This window comes from Alnus glutinosa, chromosome 8, assembly GCF_958979055.1.
Source record: "Alnus glutinosa chromosome 8, dhAlnGlut1.1, whole genome shotgun sequence".
In the NCBI taxonomy this organism is placed as follows: domain Eukaryota; kingdom Viridiplantae; phylum Streptophyta; class Magnoliopsida; order Fagales; family Betulaceae; genus Alnus; species Alnus glutinosa.
The window spans coordinates 17800117-17821402 of record NC_084893.1 but is presented as its reverse complement, the minus strand read 5'-3'; the positions used below and the strand labels follow the sequence as shown (position 1 = coordinate 17821402).

Here is a 21286-nt window from a genome sequence, read left to right as displayed (position 1 = left end):
TGTGGTGGAGCTTGATAGTTATTTCCTTGCTGGAAATTTCTTTGCTGCCCTTGTGGATTCTGCACATTCTGATTGTAACTCCATGAAAAATTGGGGTGGTTTCGCCACCCTGCATTGTAAGTATTGGAGTATGGATTGTTCTTTGGAGGATAGTTATTCTGTCCCACATAGTTTGCTTGCTCTTGATCTGTAAAAGAAGACATGGGGCAAGTCTCAGTGGTGTGGTCAGAGTGAGAACATATGGCACATACCTCAATTTGAGCAATCTGTTGAATGGGAGAGATGTGATGAGTAGTCAAGGCTTTTACTAGCATGTCCAGTTTCCTCTCCATGGTAGCCATCTGAGTTTGAACGCCATTATTGACATTTACTTCATAGACGCCCTTTCCTTTGAGTCCTTGTCTTTCTCGGGATGAAAACTGTTGGGAGTTTTCGCTTAGAGTCTCAAAGAGTTCGATGGCCTCTTCGCTATTTTTCTCCATTAGCACGCCTCCACAAGCTGAATCTACAAGACTTTTGTTAGAATTATTTAAACCTTCATAAAAAGCTTGTACCTGATCGTCTTGAGATAGATTATGATGTGGGCATTTTAGAAGTAGCTCATTGAAGTGCTCCCACGCCTCAAAGAATAGGTCTCCATCTTTTTGTTGGAAGGTTTGGATCTCCCTCCTCAATTGCCTAGTCCTTTGGGCTGGAAAGAACTTTTTCAAGAACTTTGTGGCCAACTCCTCCCAATTATGAATAAACCCTGCAGCCAAAGAGTTTAACCATAACTTAGCATTATCTTTCAAGGAAAACGGAAAAAAGAATTAACCTGATTCCTTCCGCGTTTAAGCCATGGATGTTTTGTGTCTTGCAAAGATCAAAGAAGTCTCGAATATGAAGATAAGGATCCTCTGTAGGTGTGCCTCTGTAATGTAGAACCATGCTGGGCAGGTGGGGGGATAAATTGAAATTGCTTTGGACATTCGGCTGGAAAGCAATGCAAGAGGGCTGATCTAGATTATGTGGTATGAAAGAACTCTTCATGGGCTTCCGCTACGGTGGATTCTCTACAAGTTCTTCTGCCATCTTTTCCTCAACTTTGAATATATTTTCTGATTTTGAGGTGTCTCTTGGCTGTCGAATAGTGCGTTCGATCTCTGGATCGTATGGAATAACGTCTGAATTCTGAGATCGACGACCTTGCATAGACAGAAAATTCTATAAACGTGGATAGCAGCTTCAGTACTGCTGTATGGAAGAACTGTGCTCGAGCGTATATGGCTTGTGCGCTCGTCCACAATACCAAATTCGAAATTCTGCAGAAAAGAACTCAGAAACGGATGAGAATTTTTTTAATTTTTAATTTTAATTTTTTTAATTTTTTTTTTTAAAAAAAAATTTTAACGAACAGAAACAAAAATACGAAAATAAAAGGAAAGACTTTTAAAACACAATTAACACAATCCCCGGCAACGGCGCCAAAAACTTGTTGTGCAAATATCTACCTAAATAAATAGGCAAATACTTGTACGTTTTACTCGCAAGTGCACAAGATCAAAACAATAGTATAGCAGGCAAATACGAGATCATTCCCACGAGGATTGGTATAAATTGTCTTTAAAGAGAAATTCCTAAAAGCGATATGTTGAATAAGACAGGATAAAAGATTGAATTAAAAATACTATGAAGAAAAGGTAGGGCTTTGATATCCACCGCTAATCATACTCAAATAAGATTCGCAATATGCACAATACTACAATCATAACATGATGCTTAATGCTTACCAGCCACAAGGGAATGGTATCTTCTCCTAAAGCTATTGATTTCCCTAAACAACGAGTTAGGCATGGTATCTACTCTAACTCTTTTCTTCCTTGAAGGATTTAGCATGGTATCTACTAAGTTGTTCTTCAAGGAAGCATAAATCTATGGAAATCGGTAAACACACTCAGATTAGAATATGGTATCTATTCTAGTTGTCTTTATGTTGATTAATCCAAGAACCTGTGTCGGGGTTCTTCCGTTACTCTATTATGCCCAGGACTCGGTCATCCAAATTGACATAAATAACAAATCCATACCACATGCATATGATGGCCAAACATAAACATATGAGGAATTCAAGAAACTAGAATTAATCAAGTTAAGCATCAATATATAAATTGTAGCAAAGCAAATTGAAAAACTTAAAGAGACATGATTAGGGCTTCAATCGAGCCCTAAATAAATTATTAGTTACACATAATTTGGATGGAAATCATCCTCATAAGAAATTAATAAAGGAAAAGAAAGAAAATAAAAACTATAAAAAACCTCCTTCTTGATGTAGCCTTTGATTCTTCCTCCAAGTTTGTGTGTCTTTCTTCAAAGGCTAGAGGCCTATTTATAGGGATTAGAGAAGCTTTAGAAGCTCTAGAATTCCTATTACAATTCTAAGTAGGTTTTCTAGTCCAAAAAGAATAATTACAAGTCTTCTCCTTTTTCTAAAATTTCTATCCAAGTAGGAAAAGGATTCCAAAATTCGTACAGATTTGCGGTCTTTTATTACGGGGCGATTTTGGCATGGAAAACGTCCGAATTAGGAAAAACCTATTTCTGACATATTTGTTGAATTTATTATTAGCTTTCCAAAGCCATCAATTTTGTTACAATCGGATACTTGAGCTGAAAGTTATGATTAAATTACTGTGACGTGCTCATTCTGGATTCTTTCCAAAGATAACAAATTTTTGCCAACTTCTCTTTCCTTAAATTCAAAATTGATTTGGAGTTTGAATCTATCCAAAAGTGAGTTTGCTGACTTCATTATAATCTTGGAATTTGATTGGTTTTTCTTCTAAAACCTGTAAAATATAAGAAAACACAAAAACAACACAAAACATCAAATTATAACAAAACTAAGAGCATAACATATGTAAATTAAGGGGCTTGAATGTGTAACATTCAACACTTATCACAGCCGAGACCCAGTTTTTCCTGTGGTGAACAGTGTGTGAGACGTGAGTTGCAATCTCACGTTGCAGTTCCTGTTCACGCAGTCTCTTGCCTTTTCTAGTTTTTTTATTTCTTTATTTTTAGTTATTCATGTCTTTTATAGTTACAACTCAAGTTAATGTGTTGTTTTTAGTCATGAGAGGCTAACATCCTCAACTAAGGTTGAGGATGAAACCCCACCATTGAGAACACATACATTCTTGTTATGCTATTTGTACAATCCGATGTTTATTAAAATATTATTCAAGTCCCATTCATGTTATTGATTTATGTCTTTAGATTGAATGTTTATTGATTAAAAGGTTGGATATTTAATGTGTTTCAACCGATGGATACATCGATTTATTTGATTGAAAGAGGATATCCATTGTGATTTGTTTATCAAACGGATACAATGGATGATTTGATTTCAAATGAGTATTCATTGTGATTTATCTTTGAGTCGGATTCATTAAATGTTTTAACATACATTGTTAGGGAACTTGAGTAATGAACGAAGTTAAAATGTTTATCGGGTGTATAAATAAAATACGAGAGTGTGTTGTTTAATTTGGTTAGGTGGATTCTAAAACCTTAGTACTTTTTATCATTTGTTCTTTATCATCTTTAATTTTAGTTTGTTATTTTGTATGTTTAAACCCAAAAATTTGGAACTATGTTAAGATAGAATTAGTTTAAATAGAAATTAATCTTTACAACGCAATTCCCTGTGGATCGACCTCGCACTTGCAAAATGCTATATTGCAAACGATTCATGTACTTGCGAGTACTTTAAAACACACAACAAGTTTTTGGCGCTGTTGCCGGGGAATTGTTTTGATTTGTAAAATTTGATTTTTGTTTGAATTGATTTTATTTTTCTACTAGTTTAGGTAAATTTTTCTTTTATTCTTCCTCTTGCAATTTTTATTTATTTTTATTTTTGCTTCCTTGTCCAAAAAAAAAAAAAAAAAGTTTTTGTCATTGTTTTGCAGCTTTGGTGTGACTATCCACAGAATTGTGCTTGAGGGCACCAACACAAAGGGCACCACCTGCGGTAGATCAGTAGCTGAAACTCTGCCAAAAATTTATTTTTGGTCCAATTTGTAAGTTTTTAAGTTTTAGTTTTAATTTTTGGAATTTTTCCTTCTATGTTAGTTTTCATCTTTGATTTTATATTATTTCTTTTATTTTATTTTATTAAAAAAAAAATTGCCTTTTCTTTTTGGTTTGTTTTTGTTAATATTCTGTTTCTATTTTACATTATATTATTGTTTATTTTTCTTCTTTTAGTTTATTTAAGGTTTTGTGTTTGGTGTATGCTTGGTAGAAGATCCTTGAACTTAGATTTGATATCTTTAGATCCCGAAATAGAAAGGACTCTTAGGAGAAGGCGTAGACCACCTATTGTGAGAGAATCTATTGAGATGGGAGATAATGTGCATGCGGGAGAGAATGAGAGGCATAGGGGAGAAAACGTAGATCATACTAGATCACTTAGGGATTTGTTCGCACCCTTTGCGACAAACGCTTATTCATGTATAGTGTTGCCACCAACCAATGCCACCCACTTTGACCTCAAACCTCATGTCATCCAACTCCTACCTTCATTCCATGGCTTGGACCATGAAAATCCTTATAGTCATGTGAAGAAATTCAAAGACATTTGTGCCACATTTAAATTTCAAAATTTTTCTGAAGAGTCTGTGCACGTTAGGCTTTATCCTTTCTCACTTCACGATAGAGCCAAGGCATGGTTGGATTCAAACATGCCTAGGTCTATAACATCTTGGGAAAACTTAGTGAACAAGTTTTACAATAAATTTTTCCCAATGTCCAAAGTGAACGAGTGTAGGAAGGAAATAAGTTCTTTTACCTAAGAGTAGGATGAAAAATTTTCTGAGAGTTGGGAAAGATTTCAAGAGATGCTGATCAAGTGCCATCCACATGGATACGAGAAGTGGAGACTCGTTCAATTCTTCTACCAAGGACTGACTCAATCCAACCGTGTATGATCGAGTCAATGAATGGAGGCGCATTCCTGAGTTTGACAGGAGAGGAAGCATATAGGACCTTAGATCAATTGTCTGATAATTCCCAACAGTGGGATTTTTCAAGCTGTCGGGATAAATCTGCTCGCATCCAAAAGAAAGGAGGCATCTATGAGGTGAAGGAAGATATTGAGCTAAAGCTAAAGATAGATGCCCTCACTAAGAAGGTCGATGCTCTCGTCATAGGCAAGTCCATCAATGCTGCAAACACATTCCATGTTGGTTGCTGTTCCATCTGTGCTAGTCCTATGCATTTAGCACAAACTTGTCCATCTTTGCCGACTTTTATCGAGTCACCAATGGAACAAGTGAACACTTTCAACGACTTTAGGAAACAAGCCAGTGGACCTTTTTCTAAGACTTGCAATCCTGGGTGGCGAAACCACCCTCATTTTTGTGGAAGCAGAACCAACCATTGAATCAAGGGGGGGCCCCTCATCAAGCCCATAATCTACCCCCTCGGGTTTCATCAACCGGTTCATCATCAGGGTCGTCCAGCGCAGCCAGAACCAGCATACCAAGCACCCAATCAAGCCCCTGCCTTTTCTTCACAGTCCACTCTGGAAGACACTCTCAAGGCCTTCATGCAGCTCACAGGCCAATCCATCAATGTCGTAAAGAATGCTACCATGGTGAACACTCAAGCTATTTCCAAGATGAAGACCCAGATTGGGCAAATTGCTAGTCACCTGGGGGAGAGAGAAAAGGGAAAGCTCCCTAGTCAGCCTATGCCGAATCCAAAGTTACAGTTCCATGAGGGAGGTTCACCAAATGCAGTGCATGGGCAGGAGCATGTGAAAGCCGTTGTCACACTTAGGTCGGGGAAACAAGTGGACAACTAAGTGGTTCTTCATGAAGAGAACCCTGCTGCACAAGAGGAGAGAGATGCGGAGCCATCTATAGCCACTCCCACTATTGAGATTCCTTTTAGGTCTTTTGTACCTAAGGCGCCATACCCTGACAGATTGCTTGCGCCCAAGAAAGGAGGAAAGTTTGAAGACATTCTGGAGGTATTCAAGCAAGTACAGATCAACATTCCGTTTTGGATGCCATCCAGCAGGTGTCGTCTTATGCCAAGTTCTTGAAGAACTTGATCACTGTCAAGAGGAAAACCAATGTCCCAAAGAAGGTTTGTTTGACCGAGCAAGTCAGCTCAATCCTCCAATGCAAGCTACCTATCAAGTACAAGGACCCTGGATGTCCTACTATATCTTGCACGATAGGAGTCAGCTGCATTGAGAAGGCTCTGCTTGATCTTGGAGCTAGTGTCAATCTCCTACCCTATTCGGTTTACTTGCAATTGTGGTTAGGAGAATTGAAGCCCACCTCTATGACACTACAGTTGGCTGATAGGTCAGTTACGATACCATGGGGAATTGTGGAGGACGTTTTGATAAAGGTTGACAAGTTTTATTTCCCCGTGGATTTTATAGTGCTTGATACAGAGCCGGTGCAGAACGTTGGAGTTCAGATACCGGTGATCCTAGGGCGACCATTCTTAGCTACGGCTAACGCCCTGATCAACTGTAGGACAGGGGTAATGAAGATCTCCTTCTGCAATATGACAGTGGAGCTTAACATCTTTGACATCAGCAAGAAGCCGAGGGAGTGCGATGAGATCGGAAGTGCTTGCTTGATTGAAGAGATCATAGAGGAAGCTATTGAAGAATCAAGCACTAAAGACCCCCTGGAGGCATGCTTTGCTCAGTTCGGGGAGGACTTGGACTTGGACATGTTACTTGAGCAGGCTGATGCCATTTTAGAGTTTGCTCCTTTGGAGAGCAATGAGAAGGAGGAGGCAGCAGTACCTGAGCCTCCAAAGAAGGAACTTAAGCCCTTACCAGACAATCTCAAGTATAAGTTCTTAGGTCCAGCAGAGACTTTGCCTGTAATCATAGCTTCAGATTTACCTGGTGCTCAGGAGGAGAAGGTGTTAGATGTCTTGAGAGAGCACAAGGAAGCTATAGGCTGGACCATTGAATACATCAAAGGAATTAGCCCTTCGGTGGTGATGCACAAGATACACTTGGAGGAAGACGCCAAACCATCGAGGGAGCCACAAAGAAGGCTCAACCCAGCCATGCAAGAAGTTGTGAAATGAGAAGTGATAAAGTTATTGGATGCAGGTATCATCTATCAAATTTCTGACAGAAAGTGGGTGAGCCCAATTCATGTTGTGCCCAAGAAAGCTGGAGTGACGGTTGTGCAAAACAAGGACGACGAATTGGTGCCAACTCGAATTTAGTCAAGATGGAGAGTCTGCATCGACTACCGCAAGTTGAACACTGCCACTAGGAAGGATCATTTTCCACTCCCATTCATTGATCAGATGGTGGAGCACTTGGCAGGGCATGAGTACTATTGCTTTTTGGATGGTTATTCTGGATATAACCAAGTCCCTGTGGACTCCGAAGATCAGGAGAAGACAACCTTCACTTGTCCTTTTGGGACATTCCCCTACCGTCGCATGCCCTTTGGGTTATGCAATGCACCCGCTACTTTTCAGCGGTGCATGATCAACATCTTTTCTGACATGGTAGAACGTTTCCTTCAGATATTCATGGACAACTTCTTCGTCTTCGGTTCAACATTTAAAGAGTGTTTACACCACCTCACGTTGGTTTTGGTGAGGTGCAAAGAGAAGAACCTGGTGCTCAATTGGGAGAAGTGTCATTTTATAATGAAGCAAGGAATTGTGCTCGGACATGTCATTTCTCATCGGGGGATAGAGGTTGACAAAGCGAAGTTGGATCTGATATCTAACCTCCCACCCCCACATACGGTGAAAGAGGTTCGCTCTTTTCTGGGCCATGCAGGATTCTACCAACGATTCATCCAGGATTTTATCAAGATCGCCAGGCCCTTGTGCAAGTTTTGGTAAAGGAGGCCCCATTTATTTTTGATAAGGATTGCAAGAAGGCATTTGGGGCCTTGAAGAAGATTCTGACGTCCACACCCATCATTCAGCCACCCAACTGGGGTGCACCTTTTGAGATCATGTGTGACACGTTAGACTATGCTGTTAGAGCTGTTTTGGGGCAGCGCATTGATAAACTCCCCCATGTCATCTATTATGCGAGGATGACTCTAAACGATGCTCAACTGAACTATTCGACCACTGAGAAGGAGTTGTTGGCAGTCGTTTTTGCTTTGGATAAGTTTCGATCCTACTTGCTAGGATCGAAAGTCATTATCTACTCGGATCATGCAGCATTGATGTATCTGTTCTCCCAAAAGGATGCTAAATCTCACCTCATTCGGTGGATTTTACTGTTGCAAGAGTTTGACATTAAGATCCGAGCCAATAAGGGTTTCGAAAATGTGGTGGCCAATCATCTTTCGAGGATTATCGTGGATTTCACTGAGGAGGCCATCCCCATCTCTGAGACCTTCCCTGATGAGCAGTTGATGCACATTGCTCACACTTCTTCACCTTGGTTTGCTAATATAATAAACTATCTTGTCACCGGTCAAATGCCTTTGCATTAGGGACAGCAAGATAAGTCCAAGTTCATGGCCATGGTGAAGTACTTTTTCTAGGACGATCCTTATCTGTTCAAGTATTGTCCCGATCAGATCATTAGGAGATGCATCCCTGAGCCTGACCAATCCAATGTCATCTCCTTTTGTCATGATCATGCTTGTGGAGGCCATTTTAGTGGAAAGAAGATCGCTGCAAAGATTTTGTAGTGCGGATTTTATTGGCCGACCATTTTCCAAGACGATCACACTTATTGTGTCTCGAGTGAGCGCTGTCAGAAGCTAGGGAGTATTTCACCCCGGAATATGATGCCTCTCAACCCCATTCTTATTGTTGAGATCTTTGATGTGTGGGGCATTGATTTCATGGGCCCTTTACCAAACTCCTTCGGCTATCTGTACATTCTTGTTGCTGTGGACTATGTGTTCAAATGGGTGGAGGCTATTGCCTGCAAGACCAATAACCACAGAGTTGTGGTTCAGTTTTTAAAAGACCCTATATTTGCTCGTTTTGGTACTCCTCGAGCAATTATTAGTAATGGTGGTAAGCATTTCTACAACTGGGTTTTCGAGCAGCTAATGAAGAAGTATTTCATCACACACAAGGTTGCCACTCCATATCACCCTCAGACGAGTGGTCAAGTGGAGATTTCGAACCGAGAGATCAAGAGAATTTTGGAGAAGACACTGAACCCGTCAAGAAAAGATTGGTCTCTTCGTTTGAACGATGCATTGTGGGCTTACCGGACAGCATTCAAGACCCCGATTGGCATGTCTCCTTACCGTTTCGTGTACGGGAAAGCATGTCATCTGCCGGTGGAATTGGAGCATAGAGCATACTGGGCCATCAAGCAGCTGAACTTTGATCTCACGAAGGCTGGCTCAAAGAGGAAGCTCCAACTGAATGAATTGGAAGAGCTAAGGAATGATGCCTACGATTGTACGAAGTTGTACAAGGCACGGATGAAGAAGGCTCATGACCAGAGCATTTTGAGATGATCTTTTGAACCTGGTCAAAAATTCCTTCTTTACAATTCACGTCTACATCTTTTTCCAGGGAAGCTTCGATCTTGATGGACAGGCCCATTTATTGTTCGATTAGTTTTTCCTTATGGGGCCATTGAGATTAAGGATCCAAAGAATGGTACTACTTTCAAGGTGAATGGACAAAGGCTGAAACCATTCTTGGAGTTGCAGAGCCCGGAGGTTGAGACGACCCTTTTGGAGGATCCAAATTACTCGGAGTGATTGTCGTCAGTTGAGGAAAGTCTGGCTGAAGACTGAAAACTTAGCGCTTATGGGAGGCAACCCTCATCATTTTCTCTTATCATTTGATCTTATTTGTTCTATTTTTGTGGTGATTTTCATGGAAGTGTCTGCCGTTCAAGTTTGGTGGAGCGTTCTCTTACATTATGGCCAACTTGCATCGCCCATTCGGTATTGTATTTCTGGTCACATTTGGGACAATGTGTCATTTTAGTTGGAGGTAAGGTAGACATTTCTATTTGTTATTTTTGTTGTTTTGTTGTTATTTTTATTGCTTTTGTGTAAAAAAAAAAAAAAAAAAAATGAAAAGAAAAGAAGGTTATGTTGTTGATTGAGCATGATTACATCTTACTGTGATTTGCATATCATTGGTTTGTTTAACATGTTGAACATTGTATGTTATTGAAAATTTGAAATCTTTTGACTCATCTGTTGGATTAAAGAGACTTCACGTGTTTGAATTGTTTATCACAAACACGTTAGCATAGGCTCTGTAAAGTATGAAATTTGATTTGAGAATGTGTGTCTCGAGACTTGTAGGATGACTTGTTGATGAAACCTTGGATTAAAAAATAAAATAAAAATGGGCATAGAATAATATCATCAATTTGAGTCTTCATTGAGTAACCGGGCCTCTTGCCTCACTAAGCATTGGGTGTTCGCGTAAAAAGATAAGAATATCAAGTTGGTTGATTGATTGGCTAGTTTGACTTCGTAGCCTTTTTGACTTGAGTAATTAAGCCCTTAGGGATGTTTTTACATCTAGTGCCCTAAAACCATCTGGTTTGGGAGTCATTGGCCCAACACTCGTTACATGGGTCAATTAGAAAGCTTAAGGGAGTCAAGCATTGCACAGCCTACACAACAAATAATAATAATAATAATTGCACATTTAAGCCTTGGTTATTTTCGTCTGATGGAATTCTTGTGAGTCTTTGGGTACACATGCTTCGAGGAAAGTTGAAACCTCATGAGTCTATGTTAATCACACCCTATACTTATTTGAACAAGTGATGCCTCAATATTCCAGCTATGACTTGATCGATTTTTGATGTCCTGATGATGTGATGTTCATTTTTGTTAAACATGCTCATGATGTATGAACCATATGTTTGTGTGTGGATTTTTGTTTGATTAATAACATAGTGCTTTTCAATGTTTATGGGTATCATTTCTGACAAACCCTCACGAGACTTCACTCGTCCACTAGGGAGTCCTAGGGTTTAAAAGGCTTGTTCCATATGCTAAATGCAACCGTTTCTCCCACGAAAGAGGATTTATGTTTCATGCTTTGATTTTGTTTTTCATTTTGTTTTGCTAAGGGACTAGCAAAATGTAAGTTTGAGGGTATTTGATGAGTCACAAATATTGTATATTTGGACCCCTTAATTTGCATTTGTTAAGCCTTTAGTTTTTGTTATTTTCTAATATTTGTGGTTAGTTTTGGTGTCTCAATATTTTATAGGTCATTGAGAGAAAATGATGATTTTTAAGTAAAATTACAAAGAAGCGGAAAAATTGTCTCAGTTCGGCCCACTTTCAAATTTGGAGAGAAAATGCATATATATATATAGAAAAGGCAAAAGGTAGAGTTTTCTTTTAGAGATATTAAAATTTAGGTGGAGAGCTTCCTTAGAGATATTGGCAGCAAGTCAATAAATGCATGAGCATCACCAAATATCTTTGACCAAACATACAATTCTTTCCATCATGTGAATGTGCAAGATTTGCAATGAGAAAAGAAATTGAGGCATACGCCGTGGAGCATTTGATGCAGCACTAAGACAAGTCGTGTGGAGCCTTTTGAAGAGCAGATTTTTGAGTTTCTTTTTTTGTGACTCTGTCCACCCAAACAACATGAGCCATGAGACAACACAGCGCAAGGAAAAAAAAAAAAGGAGACACATGAACTGGTCGGCCCTTCCCAAAAAGATAACAAAAATAGGAAGAAACAAGTTCTCTTTATTTTGGAAGGCAATGCACAAAAGTCTTTGCAAGCAAAAGGAAAAAAAAAAAAATTAGAAGACACAAGCTGGACCTGCAGGATTCAATAGAAATTGCAGAAATTTGAAGACAAAAGGCGTCACTTTTCAGCGTGTTTCAAACCTATCTTTTCCTTATTAAAACCAAGAGACCAATAGTGGGGGGAGAGTTCTTTTTTCTGATAGAAAATCAGTCCAGAACTTGACTGGAGGGTAGCTCCAGTTCACGTTGATCGTGTTCTTATTTCAGTTTTATTTTACAAGTTCTGGCCTTTTCATTTTGCAAGCTAGTTTCTTGTGACGACCCTTTTTTTTTTTTATACAAATATAAAACGAGTCATCGCAGTGGCACGACTACGTGTCGCTCAGCCAACATATGACACATGCCCCATAACATGTACCTGATAATCAGAGTATAACATATATCTATCTATGCAGCAAAAAACATAAATCTGAATAGCGGAAATTACAACTTATACATCTATCACAACTTAATTACAACATTGAGTCATTTAACGTCTATCTGTTTGAGTCTTTATTAACACAATCATTACATAACAATAATGGCTTAACAAAGAATAAGTGACACAAACGTCACAAGCCATACCAAACCTATAAAATAGTGGACAACCCGTGGTCTGACAATTACAACTGACGCGGCGAGCTTCAGTCATAATATTCTAAGTACACTGCTACCAACCCCTCAACTATACCGAAGTACTTGCAGCCAAAGAAACATCATCTACACGGTTGTGGTGGTATCCGAAATATACATAAGCTCTTTTTCATTAAAACTCTTATGCATACTAATACGTCTAGCAAAACTACTCATAACATAAAAACTTCACTCATGAAATAATGCTATATATGATATGCATGACCATGGCTCATTATGACTCATTGTGTTGCTGATATTGTTCTGCTGCTGATACTGATATAGTGCTGACACTGTTACCCTGCTGATGTTACCGTTGCTGATACTGTTACTGGTGGGGTATGTATGCTCTATACTACATGCTCTATGTTCCGTGCTTGACCAGTATATATTTCACTACTGTGTCACGCTGAAATCATGCAGTTGTTAAATCACGTCCTTTTAAAACTAAACAAATCCAGCATTTTATCCAACACTTTGAAATCATTCAAAACTTAGTTTCTTTATAAAATCTACACAGTTTCAACATGACATGTTCTCAAACAATTTGCATAATTTAAATCTCAACTGCAGAACTTAACACTTTAAATCTATTCAATACTTTTCACTCTTGCACTATCACTTAGACATCATTGATATAGTTTAAACATAATCGAAACTAATCAAATCATCTCAAAGCATATAATTCATCATATGGTTGGCTCGGTTTCATAAACAATATATATATTTTTATCAACCCAATACATATAAAAATATATATTTTCTCAGTGAGTGGAATACCCACCTTGGCTGCATTGGACTCCAACTCGAACTCTACATTTGAGAACCCGTTGAAGTCTCCAACTATGACACGATCCTGCAAGTACTTATAACGTTAGACTATGCTATGAAACTCTATACTCTATGACACAAAAGCTACCAGCTTGCTCACCCGTCGTGTCACTCGCTTCGAAGGCTATCTAGATATCTTAAACTATTATTAGATTAGTCATTGGTTATAGGTTGGTGTCTTATCTTGTTTATTAACTAGAAAACGCATCTACTATTTCATTAGCTTATTTTTTACTATTGTGTCACATTATTATTCCTAATCCTTTTTATAGCTTGTTGCTATTTACTAAGTTCACAACATATATATTTAACTCATATATATGCATATGTATATATATATATATATATATATATATATATATATATATATGTACAATACTTAACAAGCTCAAGCTTAGTTCGGAGGCATACTTAAGTACTTTATTCTAATATTAGGTTATAGGATCTTAATGAATCATTGGTTGATAACTAAACTGGACCAAGTATAATTCCATTTATTTACTATATTCTTACATTTACTTTATTTACCCATTCCTTTAATTTATTTATAGTTAGGTAAATATTTCTATAACTAACTCATAAAACCTAACATTTGACACTTTACTTCTACTCATTCTTTCTTTAACTATTACATATTCATTTTATTCGATTAGACACAACGATAATCTATTCTTTATTTTAACCGTATTTGCTATTTGATGTGCAAATTTTAATACTCGCAAGCACACGAATCGTTTGCAATATAGTGTGTGTGCAAGTGCGAGATCGTATCCACAGGGAATTGCGTTGCAAAAATTAATTTATATTTAAACTAATTTTATTTTAACCTAGTTCCAAATTTGGTGAATAATAGAAAAATAAAATAAAATAAAATAAAAACAAAAGAAAAATGTATTAAGGTTTTAGAATCCACACCCACCTAATCACAGCAACGTATTCTCATGTTCGTTAATAGATATCCGAAGTTCTCACTGTAAAAATCTTATGAATGCTCTACTATGCTTCAAAAATTAATTAAATCATTCATTGAATCCGTTCTTTGCACAAATCACAAAAGATATCCGGTTTAAACCGAATCATCAAATGTATCCGTAGAACGAAACACAATGAATATCCAACATTTTGATAAATGAAAAATCCAAGCAATCAATTAAATGAGACAATTCTCAAATCATCACATGTATCCGGAAATCACAATAGATATCCAAGAAATCATTTCAAAAATTGAAAAGAAGTAGAACATTGAAAATATTAAATCCAATAAAATCGGATAGCAAAAACTCTCATGAAAATATAGTTGCTCTTCTAAGGTGAGGTTTCATCATCAACCTTAGTTGAAAAATTAGCTACTCATTACTAAAAAGAAAATACTAAATTTCATTAAGAACATAAAAATAAAAACTTACAAAGAATAGAAGCCAAAGAACCCAACTGTTGTTATGTACAATGTTGATATGTGTCTTAAGTGGTGCCTAGCAGGGGTATTTATAGCAAAAGATTAGGTTAAACCCAACTTTTACAAAATGGCACCTCTACCCCTCTAAACCCTAATAGGAGAAAAGAACGCTAGGGTTTAAGGCCATTTTTTCAATATGGCACCTCTACCCCTCAAAAACCCTAATAAGAGAAAAGAATGCTAGGGTTTGGAGTGTCTGCAGCCGCCAGGAACAAGGAAATTCACGCTCTTATATTGCGGGGCATTTATGACGTAGCAGACTTTCGAATCAGGAAAATTCTATTTCATAATGATTTGTAGCATTTTTAATTAGCTTTCCAACGCCATTGATTTCACTTTAATCCGATATTTGAGCTGAAAGTTATGATCAAAATACTATAACTTGTGCAGAACCTGAAATTTGATCCAATCCGATTTTGACTTCCAAACTTTGCATTTTTCACTTAAAAATTACCGTTTTCTCTCTATGATCTGTAAAATACCAAAATACAAAAACTAACAAAAAAAATATTAGAAAATAACAAAGCTAAAGGTCCAACTAATGCAAATTAAGGGGTCCAAATATACAATATTTTGCACTCATCACTATTCACACAAAGGATCTAAATAAATTAACTTCCATATCAAAGCTAGCTAATTGACTCCCTTTAAATGATTATGAACCTATAGCAAAAGAATCGAAAGATTCAATTCCAAAACTACATCCTTCTCACCTAAAGCATCTCTAATTAGCCACATACATACAACCATCAACAATCTAACACAACATAACCACAAAACTCACCCAATAGGCACCACACCAAATCAGCCCATTAAAACCCGTAAAATATAATCCAAAGTCAATGAATCCAATCTCATTCATAGACAGGATAACCAACAAACCAAACTCATAAACACAAACTAAACCTCCTAGCACCCAAAATCACATAACCTTAATTCACAACTCAATACAAATTCATATATAATTTCCAACTAAGTGAACGCCTCAAAACATGATCAAATCACTCATTCGAGTATAAAGAGTAACACCCATAATATTTAACCTCTAAACAACCCTAAGATGCAACTCTAAATCTTGTCAAAACTTATTCCAAACCAACCCATCGAAGCCTTAACTCCTATCCATAAGCATAATACTCAATTTATAACTCTCAAATCCAAATTCGGATTTCCATCAATATCAACAATAATATCTTCCAACCACATACCCACAAATCCAACTCCCAATTTCTGATTTAACCAAAATACACCCATCAAAATTGCATCAAAAGCCCCCAAAGAAATTCCAACATTAATTCTGCCGAGACCCCAAAGAAGAACAACAATTCCACAAACATACGCATAGAATTTACCCAATCGGTTGCTACAAAGACCTAAAGGGAAAACCCATAAATTTTTAACCCAAAAGTAACCCTAAATTTGGACCCATCCAAGAACATAGCAACCCAATCAACAAAAATCATCTAAATCAAATCCTATAAAATCCATACCCATTTTCGGATTCAACCCAAAAAGACCCACTCTAAATCAGTGAAGAACAGCAAATCATCAACACCCAATTTATTCTCCAATAACAAAAACCATATAAAACAATTAAGAATTTACCTTGATGATTTTACGTTCAATAACAGAGAAATCCCCCGGAAAAATCTGCCGAAAAATCACTCCTAGAGGACCGGGTCTTCCACACGGTTCAGCGGGTCACGGGTTCGGGTTGCTCGGTTCTCTCTTCCGGGTCTCACGGATCGGCGGTTGCATTGGGTCTACGGGTCGCTGGCTCACCGGAGATCGCGTCGCCAGCGTCTTCTGGTCTCGTCGGTGCCACCCACCGAAGGATCGGGCTCCATCTCCCTCAACTCTCCCGATCTCATCTCTCTCTCAGCATCTCTCGATCTCTCCCTCTGAAACTCTCTCTTCGATCTCTCGTCTCAATCTCTCGTTCTCACTCTCTCGTCTCTCTCTCTGTGGGTTGCTCGAGCATGCGAGGAAGAAGAACCAAGAAAGAAGAAGTAAAGAGAAGGAAGAAGGAAAAGAAAAGGAAGAAGGAGAGGGATCCGTGCGTGAGGGAGGAAGAGAGAGGAAAAGAAAGAAAATAAAAGGATAAGAGACACGTGGCGAGTTGTGAATGGCTGGGAGGGATTTCCTTTTATTTAAAACCCCCTACTACTATTAATTACAGTAGGTCCCCATCTATGTTTATTTCTATCTTTTGTCAATTAATATTCAATCCCATATTTGATTTAATTACTCTCTATCCATACACTTATTTAATTTAAATACTATAAATATCTCTTAGAATCTAATTATTAACCCCATCAATTTATAAACACTATTTATTAATTGCTAAACCCCCTATTTATTTTCTTGGTCTTCACATTTCTTGTTCTGTTCTTTTAATTTTGCAGCCCAAAGCTCTTTTCCTCGGTAAAAAAATGAGATCGTGACTGGACGGTAGCTCCAGTTCACGCCTTTTCTTTCCTTCCTTCAGTACTTGCGTTTTCCTTTCGTTTCTTTTGTAAACTTTAGTATGTAGTGCAGTTTCGGAAGTCTGACTTTTATTTCCTATTCGTCCTTTCTTTTATAGTAGAGTCTTGAGTTTTAAGTTTCATTTTCCTTTCTTTTTTTTTGGCTGCAGCCGAGACCCAGTTTTTCCTGTGGTGAACAGTGTGTGAGACGTGAGCTGCAATCTCATGTTGTAGTTCCTGTTCACGCAGTCTCTTTCCTTTTCTAGTTTTTTTATTTCTTTATTTTTAGTTATTCATGTCTTTTATAGTTGTAACTCAAGTTAATGTGTTGTTTTTAGTCATGAGAGGCTAACATCCTCAACTAAGGTTGAGGATGAAACCCCACCATTAAGAACACATACATTCTTGTTATGCTATTTGTACAATCCGATGTTTATTAAAATATTATTCAAGTCCCATTCATGTTATTGATTTATGTCTTTAGATTGAATGTTTATTGATTAAAAGGTTGGATATTTAATGTGTTTCAACCGATAGATACATCGATTTATTTGATTGAAAGAGGATATCCATTGTGATTTGTTTATCAAACGGATACAATGGATGATTTGATTTCAAATGAGTATTCGTTGTGATTTATCTTTGAGTTGGATTCATTAAATGTTTTAACATACATTGTTAGGGAACTTGAGTAATGAACAAAGTTAAAATGTTTATCGGGTGTACAAATAAAATACGAGAGTGTGTTGTTTAATTTGGTTAGGTGGATTCTAAAACCTTAGTACTTTTTGTTATTTGTTCTTTATCAACTTTAATTTTAGTTTGTTATTTTGCATGTTTAAACCCAAAAATTTGGAACTAGGTTAAGATAGAATTAGTTTAAATAGAAATTAATCTTTACAACGCAATTCCTTGTGGATCGACCTCACACTTGCAAAATGCTATAATGCAAACGATTCGTGTACTTGCGAGTACTTTAAAACACACAAGTTTTTGGCGCCATTGCCGGGGTATTGTTTTGATTTGTAAAATTTGGTTTTTGTTTGAATTGATTTTATTTTTCTACTAGTTTAGGTAGATTTTTTTTTTTATTCTTCCTCTTGCAATTTTTATTTATTTTTATTTTTTCTTCCTTGTCTAAAAAAAAAAAGAAAAAGTTTTTGTCATTGTTTTGCAACTTTGGTGTGACAATCCACGGAATTGTGCTCGAGGGCACCACCTGCGGCAGATCAGTAGCTGAAACTCTGCCACAAATTTATTTTTGGCCCAATTTGTAAGTTTTTAAGTTTTAGTTTTAATTTTTGGAATTTTTGCTTCTGTGTTAGTTTTCATCTTTGATTTTATACTATTTCTTTTATTTTATTTTAATAAAAAAAAAAATTGCCTTTTCTTTTTGGTTTATTTTTGATAATATTCTGTTTCTATTTTACATTATATTATTGTTTATTTTTCTTCTTTTAGTTTATTTAAGGTTTTGTGTTTGGTGTATCCTTGGTAGGAGATCCTTGAACTTAGATTTGATATCTTTAGATCCCGAAATAGAAAGGACTCTTAGGAGAAGGCGTAGACCACCTATTGTGAGAGAATCTGTTGAGATGGGAGATAATGTGCATGCGGGAGAGAATGAGAGGCATAGAGAAGAAAATGTAGATCATACTAGATCACTTAGGGATTTGTTCTCACCCGTTACGACAAACGCTCCTTCGTGTATAGTGTTGCCACCAACCAATGCCACCCACTTTGACCTCAAACCTCATGTCATCCAACTCCTACCTTCATTCCATGGCTTGGACCTTGGATATCCTAATAGCCATGTGAAGAAATTCAAAGACATTTGTGCCACATTTAAATTTCAAAATTTTTCTGAAGAGTCTATGCACCTTAGGCTTTTTCCTTTCTCACTTCACGATAGAGCCAAGGCATGGTTGGATTCAAACATGCTTGGATCTATCACATCTTGGGAAAACTTACTGAACAAGTTTTACAATAAATTTTTCCCAATGTCCAAAGTGAACGGGTGTAGGAAGGAAATAAATTCTTTTACCCAAGAGGAGGATGAAAAATTTTCTGAGAGTTGGGAAAGATTTCAAGAGATGTTGATCAAGTGCCCTCCACATGGATATGAGAAATGGAGACTCGTGCAATTCTTCTACCAAGGATTGACTCAATCCAACGGTAGTATGATTGAGTCAATGAATGGAGGTTGGTATGAAAGACTACCAAGTTTTAATTGACAACTTCCAATGGTATTAAAAAGATTGGAAATTGATCTTCTAACATAAAGAAAGCTTGGTAAATGGTAGAGGTTCCTAATGTGATTAGGAAGTGTCTTTTCTTTTTGAAACACAAAAGGCAATGTTTCAATTGTAATTAGATTACAATTGTTTAAAACCAATATCTTTTTAAAAATATCAAGTGTGAGAGAGGCTCAAGATTTTGAATCTCGCAGTCTCCATCATAATTCTATAGTAATGATGAAGTAAAGGCATCTCGCCTTGGCCATGGGGCATGTTCCTTTCGGAGGGTGTCTTTGCTTCATGGATTACAAGGGTAGATTTCTTGTATGGGATAAAGAAGATGTGGTTATGTATCGAGAGCAACCACGCTTCCATAGAGTTACTTGACAATCACATTAAATCAACTTGATGGTATATACTTGACTAATGTAGGATATTAATCTCCCTTTGGAGCTCTGTTATCTTATAAATTAGAGAATAAATATAAAGCAGCAAATTATTAATGTCTTAGTAACATTAATAACTAGAAAGAATCTCTCATAATCAAGGTAGTTAAAAACATCTCGCCTTGGCTGTGGGTAGGAGTGGGCAAAACCCGCCCAAATAGACCCGTACCCCCTGTCCCACCCCGCAAAAGCCAAATTTTAGGCTTAAAATTGTAGATCTAGGTTTAAAATTGGATTATCCGTGTGAGGCAGGGCAGGTCATGGGTATAGATTTTTTAAAATCTCAGGTACCCGACCCGACCCGCCCCTCCCCACACATTTACCATTAAGAGTCCTAAAAAAATCCTAAACTACCCCCTCCTAAAAAAAAACCCTAAACTTCCTCTACTCTAACCCTGTGCCGCTCACCCTATATCTGATCTTGTCATCTCACTATAGTAGTTGTTGTTCAACCTCCACTCCTTTGGCTTTCCCTCCGGCTTCGCCAGCGCCATCGTCAGGGTCTGCACCAACGTGGGCTTCTTCAGCATGAACTAAGTTCATCGTCTTGCTTATCCTCTTTCTCAGCCAGCTATGGAACGCCATCTCGCTCATAGTGTTTTTAGTGATGATGGGCATGTGGCTATTCCTCTACTTCCTGCGTGACGAGCCCCTAGTGGTCTTCGGCCACATGATCGATGACAAGGCGGTGCTGGCGATGGTGCTCTTGATTTTGACGAGCGTCATAAGAGGTACTGTTGTCTTACTATAGTAGTTGTTCTGGTCTATTGCTTGTTTCCAAGACAAGGTTCAGAAATCCTGAGATACGAAAAGTGCTTGATCAATCCGTTCAAGAGTATCTTACTGATAAGCGTTAAATGTTTACATTCAAAGCCCTTTAATTTACATATGTTAAACCCTTATTTGTGTTGTTAAATAATGTGTTATTATGTTTTAGTGTTTCATATTTTTTTTAGGTCTTAATTGAAAACAAGAAAAAAATCAACAAGTTATGCCTAATGAAGACATTTGAAGTTCAAGTGCTCCTGCCAAGAAGAGGAAAATCGATCAAGTATATTCGATCGATCGAAATTTCCTTGAGTGAAAAATCGATCGATCGATCTACATTCGATCGATCAAAATCTCCAAGGCAAAATAAATCGATCAATCGATCGACTTCGGATATGCTCAAATTCATCCTCAAGTTGTGCGGTCCTAATCAGAAGTTGTCACCATCATTTTGTACGGCTGAAAGTGATTGTTTGAGCTAGGTTTGTTGTACCAAATCCTCTATAAATGGAGGATGGACGTGAGAGATATGTATGTAGAGAGTTTTAGTTAATAATTTCATTTTTTTAGTTTTTTTGCATTCAAGTGATGCACCATTTTCTTCATGTTTTCCAGGGAGCTTAGTTTTAAAGGTATGTTGATGTTGTAACTTATTTTAAATTCATTTTTAGTAAAGTGAAGTTGAAATATA

General features: G+C 37.4%; 1 non-coding gene across 1 annotated transcript; it reads left to right on the top strand.

Moving 5' to 3' along the window:
• The first annotated feature begins 570 nt into the window (after window positions 1–570).
• Window positions 571–677, top strand: LOC133876580 (small nucleolar RNA R71). The gene has a single exon (XR_009901573.1). It is a non-coding gene; the product is annotated as a small nucleolar RNA R71 (small nucleolar RNA).
• The last annotated feature ends 20609 nt before the right edge of the window (window positions 678–21286 follow it).